The sequence below is a fragment of the Dipteris shenzhenensis genome, chromosome 23 (genome assembly GCF_047967505.1).
Source record: "Dipteris shenzhenensis isolate YYH24624 ecotype China chromosome 23, Dip_SZ_1.0, whole genome shotgun sequence".
NCBI lineage: Eukaryota > Viridiplantae > Streptophyta > Polypodiopsida > Gleicheniales > Dipteridaceae > Dipteris > Dipteris shenzhenensis.
Window position 1 is genome coordinate 52,287,614 of NC_141618.1, and position 9,362 is coordinate 52,296,975.

Consider the following 9,362-nt stretch of genomic DNA (forward strand, 5'->3'; position numbering starts at 1 on the left):
CTCGATTACTGCTGGATTGACCGCCTTGGTCGTATTGCTTCTTGCGGCAATCTCTTTCATAGTGTCCAAACTTGTGACAGTAGTTGCACTGGATGTTTGACACATTGGTGGATGCATTCCCTCATCCTTGGAATCTTCCTCGGTTGGAATGATTTCCTCTTTGCTGATTTTGATGTTGCTGAGGATGATGCTGATGCTGATGCTGATTCTGACTTTGATTTTGTTGATGATGACCACTTTTCTGATATGATCTACCTATGTTTCTGCCTTTGCCTCTGCTTCTGTCTGAAGCTGTGAATGCCTGATCATTAGAATGACCTTTACGTGCTTGAATGGCCTGAGTCCTAAGTTCTTCACCAAGTAGAACTGACTGAAGTTCTTCCAGTGTTGGAATTTGCCGTTGGATGGCAATACTCTGGACTAGATTCTCATATCCTTCTCCTAGTCCATTCAGGATTACTTGAACCATTTCTGCGGGATTCATAGTCTCTCCTGCTGCTGCAAGTTGATTGTTGTAGTCTTTGATGCGGAGTACATAAGCATGACCGGTTTCACTGCTGTTGCGGAAACTCTGGTTGATCTGGTTTCTCAGGGTGAGAATCCTAGATGTGTTCTTGGACTCGTAGAGAGCTGCGAACATATCCCATGCTTCTTTTGATGTCTTGACTGTGTTGAGCTGTCCTAGCATGACATCTTGCACATTCTGCTTGATCAGGTGATAGGCATACTTGTCTTTCTTATCCCATTCTGCTTGAGCTGCTCGGGCAATGGCAGGATCTGCTACTGGTGCGGAAACTGTTTGTGTAGATGTAGATCCCGTTATAGATTCCGTTGCTGGTGCTGTGACAACAGATGGAGTAGAGCTACTGGTGGCTGGATTGGCCAATGGTCTAGGTATAGATCCATCGACATACTCCCATTTGTCCTAAAGCACAAGAATGGTCTCCATTCGGTATTTCCATGTACCGTAATTGGAGTTGTCTAACTTAGCAGATGCCTCCAGATTGAGGTTGCTAGTCGACATGGTGCAAACAATGTACTCAAAAAGTGTCCTGGAAAACTCTATATGAATCAACTGCAAATACACTACTGAAGATGCCAAGTGAAATCTCTGTACCGTCGGTGAAGATAGAACTGCAGTATATAAGATCTGATCTGTGTTACAAGGCTTGTGGCAATGATGCCGGGAATAGCCAAGAGGCTTTACAAGGCTAAAAAATGATGTGCACGATGCCGTGAGATAGCCAAATAGGCTTTACAATGGTGGCATGTGTGTGTGAAATCAAATGATATCTGCCCACTGAATCAATCTGCAATGCCTCTGAACTCTGAAGTCTGCTCAGTGAACTGATGAACGTAAGGTTTCAGGTAATGTAATGATGTGAAATCGGATGTGAGCATATGGACTGACTCCGAGTAGGTACTAGTCGGGAATTTCGGGCATGGCTTAGATTGGCAACTTGGGAAAATTCAAAGCGTCCCCTCTATGGCGATCTAGTCTACTCTAATCTAGATCTAAACCAACCGTCGATCGATGAAAGAGCAGCAAATAATTCCTTTTCTTTTGTTCTTTTTAAGTGCTGGGTCAGATGCGTCGATGTAGAGGCAAATGTGCGTGAAGGAAGTGGTTTTGTCGGCGAGGCACAAATGTGAGTGTAACTTGCACCGAAATGTGCACGTGATGTAACGAGCGCGTAGAGCACAAAAAAATGAGCGACTTTCCTTTTTGGAGCACCCTCAAATTCTTCCTGGATCAAGAGATATGACTTGATCTAGGTGGAGGGGCAAAAGGAGTGCAAATGGTGCTCAATGATGATGTGTCACTGTGAGTCACATGCAATGATGATGTGGCATTGTGCTTAGCAAGAGGTGTGCCAGTGAAGCTCTGTGCTGAGGTGGCAGGAGTGTGCACATGCAGTGTGTGCACAGTGTGCCTGGCAAGAGACTGTGCCTGCAAAGGGTTAGTGCTGAGGTGGCACTGCTGATGTGGCAAAGATGATGTGGCCGTGATGACGTGGCCTGATGACGTGTCACTGATGATGTGTCAGGTGATGTGGCAGTCGGTGATGATGTGGCAGATAGGATTGACACGTGGCAATGATGACGTGTCACTAATGATGTGTCAGGTGATGTGGCAATCGGTGATGACGTGGTAGATAGGATTGACACGTGGCAGATAAGATGATGTGGTGCACGGGCCACGTGTCACACTGTGGGAAGCTAGAATCTGCCAAGATTCGGACGGAATCTTTCGGATTCCGTTGTCTTCTCTGTCGATGGAGGCGGCCGGGCGCTGGTCATCGAGGTGCCTTCAGAGGTGGTTGTGAAGCCGTCGGGTGGCTGTAGAAGGAGTCACTGCTAGTGTGAGCTTTGAGTCCGGAGGGCCGTGGAGGTTGTTGTTCAGTGCTAGAGGCGAGATAGGAGCCGAGGAGCTTGTTTGGCCGAGGCTTGTTGTTGAGCACCTGTGAGCAGCCGCTTGCTGTTGAGCGGGCTAGTCGAGGAGGCCGCTCTCCGGTGAACTTGTTGCCCGTCGTTGGGCTGGTCGGAAGATGCGTTGAAGCCTGTGAGGCTGTGTGGAGCTTTGTGTAGCCGCCGCTGATAAGCCGCCATTAGGAGCTTGGCTACAGTTGGGCGTTGCAAGCTGTAGATGGCGGTAGATGGAGCTCGTACATGCCGTGTAGCCTATTGAAGCATTGTAGAAGTCGTGCAGAGCGTTGGAGCCTTCGGCCGAGTTGAAAGAGCTGTTGTGGGAGAGAGCTGTTTCTGCATGTGCCATCTTGAAGGAGCCGTATGCAAGAGTCGTTGTAGAGGCTGACATAGAGAGCTCGAAGGAGATGTAGTCGTCGAAGTTGGCTGAGGCTTGTTGAAGGATAGAAGTAGAGCTTGAAAAGCTCACTGTGAGCTGAGTTCAAGAGGCTGTAGTCTGTGAGTTGATGTACTCGGACGAGACACAGAAGCAATTCTTCACCCACAACCAGAAATTTGTGACCTCAAAGAACCATAGCATGTCACAAAGCTCAGAGCCTTGTCGACTCGAGGAGAACCTCACAGAATGAATCTCTCTCAACTCAAAAGTAAACGAGACAGAGAAGGTTGAACCTTAGTCTCTGAGAAACTGAAATGAACCTCTCAAGCATGAACTCTCGTAACAGAATGGAACATGAATAGAATTCAACGGAAACTCTCTCAAAGAACTCAAGAATCTCTCTCTCCATAGATGGAAATACTTCTCAATGAGAAGGAAATTTCTCTCTTTCAATGAACGGAAATCCTTCACTCAACGGAAGTGAATGGAATGAAGACTACCTCTCAATCTCTCAATCTCACACTCTCAAGAATCTCAATGTCTCAGCGGAAGACAAGGAAGCTCTGATACCATGACAAAATATGAAGAGGGGAGAGGAGAAGAGTGGAGATGAGGAGAGAGGGCACAGCTAGAGAGCACACCACAAATGACTAACTGTACACTAGATTTCGTTGAAAAAATAGAATATATACAAACCCTTTTAGGGTTAGGGTTAGGGGATCTAACCCTTTCCTTTATAGCACTCTATAAGGTTAGTGCTATGCACATATGATCACGTGATGGTGCTATGCACACATGATCACATGATGTTGAGCGTGAACTCTCAACACCAGTAACTCTCGTTATAGCGGCTTCGCTTGCTGCCCTAGCCGTGGCAACATTGAATCCTTTCAACAATCGTAGATTTCCAAAGCAAAATACCAAATCTGCAGCTCTTGATGACTTTAAGTGATTGCGTCTCTTAGAATGAATAAAATTGTATGCACTCCAATTTCGCTCACATGCACTTGATGATGCAGCAACAAAGAGCACACAAGTTGCAACAGGATAGAGATGATTGTACAAGATGCATACATTTAGAGCCTGGTATTGTGTACTGTGTCTTTTTCTCAAGCCAATTTGCCCATCATCTATCAGCAATAGTCTCGACTAAAGCTTGATGCACTTCCAACAATCTAGCAAGAACTAGAAAAGAAGTGGCAAATCTAGTTTGACAAAATTGCCTGAGTTGCTTCACAGAGTGCTCTCTGAATACTGGCATGCAAGTATTGATGACTCTTTATAAAACTCACTAAGGCATTAGCATCTTGCAATATTGGTTGCTCAAATGCCAATTGTCCAATATCCTTCAACAATAAATTGAGAGTATGAGTGCCACATGGCACCCATGTCAGAGTGGGATACTTTGGCATGATCATCTCACCTGCAGTCTTGTAATTTGATGCATTATTTGTTACTAATGCAGTAACATTCCCACCAACTTTATGAATTGCTCTTTCATATATTTTTACAATATATGCTGAAGTTTTTTCTTTTAGAGACATATCAATACTCTCCAAAAACATAGTTCCCTTGGGAGTAATGCACATTACATTTATCAAGGGCGTGGCTTGCTTGCTAGTCCATCCATCAAAAGCAAGAGTGCACACATATGTAGGAATAAAGTCCAATATCTTTTCTTTCAAGCAATCTGCCACAGTTTGTTTAACTCTATCAAGATGATCCGTATGCATTTTATTATAATCTGGCAAAATAAATCCTAGTCTAGCACATGATTTCAAGGCATTACGAAACATGTCATCTCTCATGACATTGAATGGTATACCATTTTTAACAAATGCTTCTCTCCATCTTAAGTTCTCTTCATGCACTTGTTGTCAAAGAAATTGTTAGATATGCTCAATGCCCCACCCTCTTGGTAACCACCAGTGGTCTAAGGTGCTCAAGTTGTAAGCCCCCATATGAGGAGAAGCCATGTGTGAGCCCGGGACACTGGATGGATCTTGACTTGCATGTCAGATGAGGTCTATCCAATGAGACCGTTGATGGTAGAAAGGTGATTGTGTGGGAGCCCCTTATTCTTGCTGGGGCCTGGGGGTCAGTTGGTGGCCCCCAGCTAGGGGTCCCAGGGGGGCCAGTGGCCCCCCCTGGTAGGGGTTCGAGGGTGAGAGCCCTCGAGACGATGGTATAAAAAATATTCCCTGAGTATTCCATGGACGACTACTCGGTTCCACCAACTAGGTTGACTGGTCGGCTCCACCGACTAAGTCGACTGGTCGACTCCACTGACTACGTTGAGCCCTCATAGCTATAAAGAGGCGACCTCCCCAATCCATTATATCAGATCAGTTTAGATCAGATTAAATCTTCTAACTAGTAGCTCTTCACCTAGTATCTGTCTAGATCACCATCTAAGCTCCACTGTGGGAGCACACGGGTGGATGAAGCCATCATTTGTACTACATTAGTATTGAAGGAAAGTTTTATTCGTCTCCAGCTTACTGTGTACTCTATTCTTTATTCAGCTTCTGTTTCGCCACACCGTGTAATTTAACATGGTATCAGAGCCCAGGCGGCTCTAAGGATCGAAGAATAGAAGAGAGGTGAGGGCTTCAATAGCATACAGAGTGATGGCAATAGGAAGCGGTTCAATAGGAAGCAACTCGAGTTCAGCAGCTGCTACTGCACCAACAATCCAGGCATTGAGGATTCGCCCACCAACCTTCACTGAGATGGTATGAACTACACTCTATGGAAGTTTAAAATTATTGCTATTCTGGATTCATATGAGTTTCTAGAGACAGTACTGGGGACTAAACCTGAACCACAAGGAACCCTCGATGGCCTAGCAAATCCGAGGAGTACAATACCTCCTAATGTCGACCTTCTACGAGCTTGGAAATGCAAGAACGCAAATGCTCTATGTGCCCTGGTTACAAGTACTACTGATAGTGTTTTGACCTTGATTCAGCATACTTCTAAGGCAACTGTGGCCTGGAACATTTGAAGAGTCAGTATGAGACGTAGAATCAGACAAGGATCTAGAACCTGGAGAATCAGCTCGCAACAGCTGAGAAGTTTAATGAAGGAGAGACAGCGGAGGCGTTCATAACCCGAATAAAAAATCTACGTGACTAGATGGTTGGTGCTAGGATACAAAAGACCAGCAAAGAGCTAGCTTGACGGTGTCTTCAGATATGTCCACCAAGGTTTGATGGACTAGTAGCAGCGCTTAACACTTAGGTGAGACCCCAACCATTATCATATGAGGAGTTATGTGCTTTACTTATGGAGGAGGAATTGAGGCTTAAAGCTCAAGATGGAGGCGGTAATGGGGATGCTGCATTCTCTGCCACTGCAAAAAGCAAGGGTGGTTCCTCCACCAAAGGTGAGTCCTCTACTAGTTGTGACAAAAAGAAGAAGGGCAGCAAGAAGAAGTTTCAGGGAGAATGCTTCCATTGCAAGAAGGTCGGGTCAAGAAAGTAGATGAAAAGAATGGTACCCTAAAGAAGACAGATAAGGGGAAAGAGACAGCTAACATAGCAGAAGTAGAGTTGGATCTATTTTTGGCCATTGAGGAAGAGTGTTCCTCAGTTCAAGAAGCCTCAACCATTGATTCATGGGGTGTTGGATAGTGGTGCCTCCCATCACATGACCTGCAAGGAGGGTCTATATTGTTCCATGCAGCCTCTACATGAACCCATCACTGTGACGGTTGGAAATAACGCAAAATGCCCTGTTGAAGGTATAGGTACGGTTTCATTTGTTTATGTAAATGGAGATGTTAAGAAACTATCTAATTTGCTGTATGTTCCACAAATCAAGAGAAATATGCTATCAGTTGCTTCCATAACTGACCTTGACCATGAGGTGAGGTTCAACAAGATAGGAGAAAAAATTTTGGATAGTGCAAGCAATCTTGTTGGCACAAGAGTAAGGAGGAACAACCTATATGAGCTAAGTGCTCTTACAGCCACCACAGAAGTGGGCTCAATCAGACTTTGGCACGAAAGATTCGGCCACATCGGATTTGCAATGCTGAAGGAGATGCAGAAGCAAGGTATGGTTGCTCACTTACCTATAGTAGTAGAAATCAAAGAACCGTGTGAAGCTTGTGTGATGGGCAAGCAATAGAGAAAGGCATTCCCACAAGAAAGCAAGAATAGAGCAAACACTTCTCTAGAGTTGGTGCATGTTAACTTGTGTGGTAAGATGCCTACATAAGCCTTGGGGGGATCTTCCTATTTTTTATTGATTGTTGATGACTATAGTAGGAAGATGTGGGTGTACTTTCTTCGCGAAAAGGCTCAAGCTTTTGGCAAGTTAAAAGAATGGCTACAGATTGTTGAAAATGAAACAGGGAGAAAAGTGAAGAAAATCAAATCAGATGGTGGTCGTGAGTTTGTTTCTACAGAGTTTAGAGATTTTTGCAAGAGCAAAGGGATCAAGCGACAAACGACGACACCACATATGCCTCGGCAAAATTCGGTTGTTGAATGCTGAATGCAGACCACCGTGGAGATGGAGAGGTGTATGTTGAAAGGTGCTAGACTACCAAACCACTTTTGGGCTGAGGCTGTCAATACTGTGGTTTACATCCTTAATCGCAGCTATCAAAGGCACTCAAAGGTAAAACACCACATGAGGCTTACAGTGGTAAGAAGCCATCTGTCTCCCACTTCAGAACATTTGGTTGAATGCTATGCGCATGTACCAGACAAAGAGAGAAACAAGCTACAACCAAAAAGCACCAAATGTATCTTCTTAGGCTATTGTGATGTGAGAAGAAAGCCTATAAGTTGTATAACCAAGAGGCAAAGAAGATCATAGCGAGCCACGATGTGGTGTTCAGGAAGCAGCCACATGCAGTGGAGGTAGAGAGGAGCTCTTGCACTTTTTAATCAAGCAAAGAGGTAATTCAGAATGGACCTATCCCAAGAGCTATAAAGGAGGTGGAAATATCAGATGATGAAGATATAAGTCACCAACCAGTTGTTACACCATCGGGAAAGCCATTGCCATGATGGGTAAGGCAGCTCTACGACCATGATAACCAAATGCCTATGTCTGTTGAGTAGCATGCAAATGGACCAAGGTGGTCTCAGAGAATCGAGGAGCAAAGGAGGGCTTCTACTCACATAGTCAATATGACCTTGATGGCTGAGATTATTGCAGAAGTAAGGAGCCTGTGAGTTTGGAGGAAGCACTTGCAGACCGAGATTGGAAAAATGCTATGCAAGTAGAATATGACAGCATCATGAAGAATGAAACTTGGGAGCTAGTAGATCGACCACCTAATAGAAAGGTTATTTGGCACCAAGTAGGTTTGGAAGGTAAAGTACAAGGTCGATGGGACTTTAGAAAAGTACAAAGCTAGATTGGTTGCACAAGGATTTTTGCAGGTTGAAGGGTTTGATTTTCAAGAATCTATCACTCCGACTACTAGAATGACCACTATTCACATAGTACTATCGGTGGCTGCTCATAAAAAGTGGCCAGTTTATCAAATGGATGTTAAATCAGCATTCTTGAATGGTGACCTCAAGGAGGAGGTGTACGTGGCTCAACCACCTGGGTTTGAGGCTCCCCATTCTGAGAACAAGGTATGTAAGCTGAAGAAGCCTCTATACGAGTTGAAACAGGCCCCAAGAGCATGGTACCAATGGATAGACAAATTCTTTCATAAATTAAACTTCAAAAGATGTGCCTCAGATGCTAACTTGTATGTGTACAGGAAAGGTGGAAAATCTGCTATTATTGTTCTATATGTGGATGATCTCCTTATTATAGGTGACTATGAAGACACGATCTAGCAGACAAGAAAGGCGTTGAGCACTGAGTTTGAGATGACAAACTTAAGCTTGATGCACTACTGTTTGGGGATTGAAGTCTTGCAAGAGCCAGGCAAGATCTTCATCTCTCACAGAAATATGCAAGGGAGATCTAGAAGGCATTTGGTATGTCCGAGTGCAAGGAGATAGCTACACCTATGGAGGTAAATGCAAGGTTGCCTATGGAGGATGCCTCACTGCCAGCAAACATCAGGAGGTACAACAAGTTGGTCGACAGTCTCATCTATCTATGCAACACCAAACTGGACATCAATTTTGCTATTGGAATTTTGAGCAGGTTCTCCAATAAGCCCCAAGAGAACATTGGAATGCAGGGATGCGGGTGCTCAGGTATGTGAAGGGCACTCTTGATTATGGCATCACCTATGGTACGGGCACTTACTTGGCTGGTCAATGTGACTCAGATTGGGCTGGAGATGTTGATTCCAGAAATCAGTTTCTGGATATTGTTTCTCTTTAGGTTCAGGTATCTTCTCTTGGATCAGTAAGAAACAACCAACATTGGCATTGTCTTCTACCGAGGATGAGTACAAAGCAGCATGTTTTGCTGCATGTGAAGCACTATGGCTGAGGAGGATCTTATGGCACATGGGAGTGCAAGAGGATGAGGCAACTATGCTGAGGTGCGACAATCGAACTTGCATGCCTATTGCTAAAAATCTAGTGTTTCATGTGCGCACAAAACATATAGAGATTTAGTATCA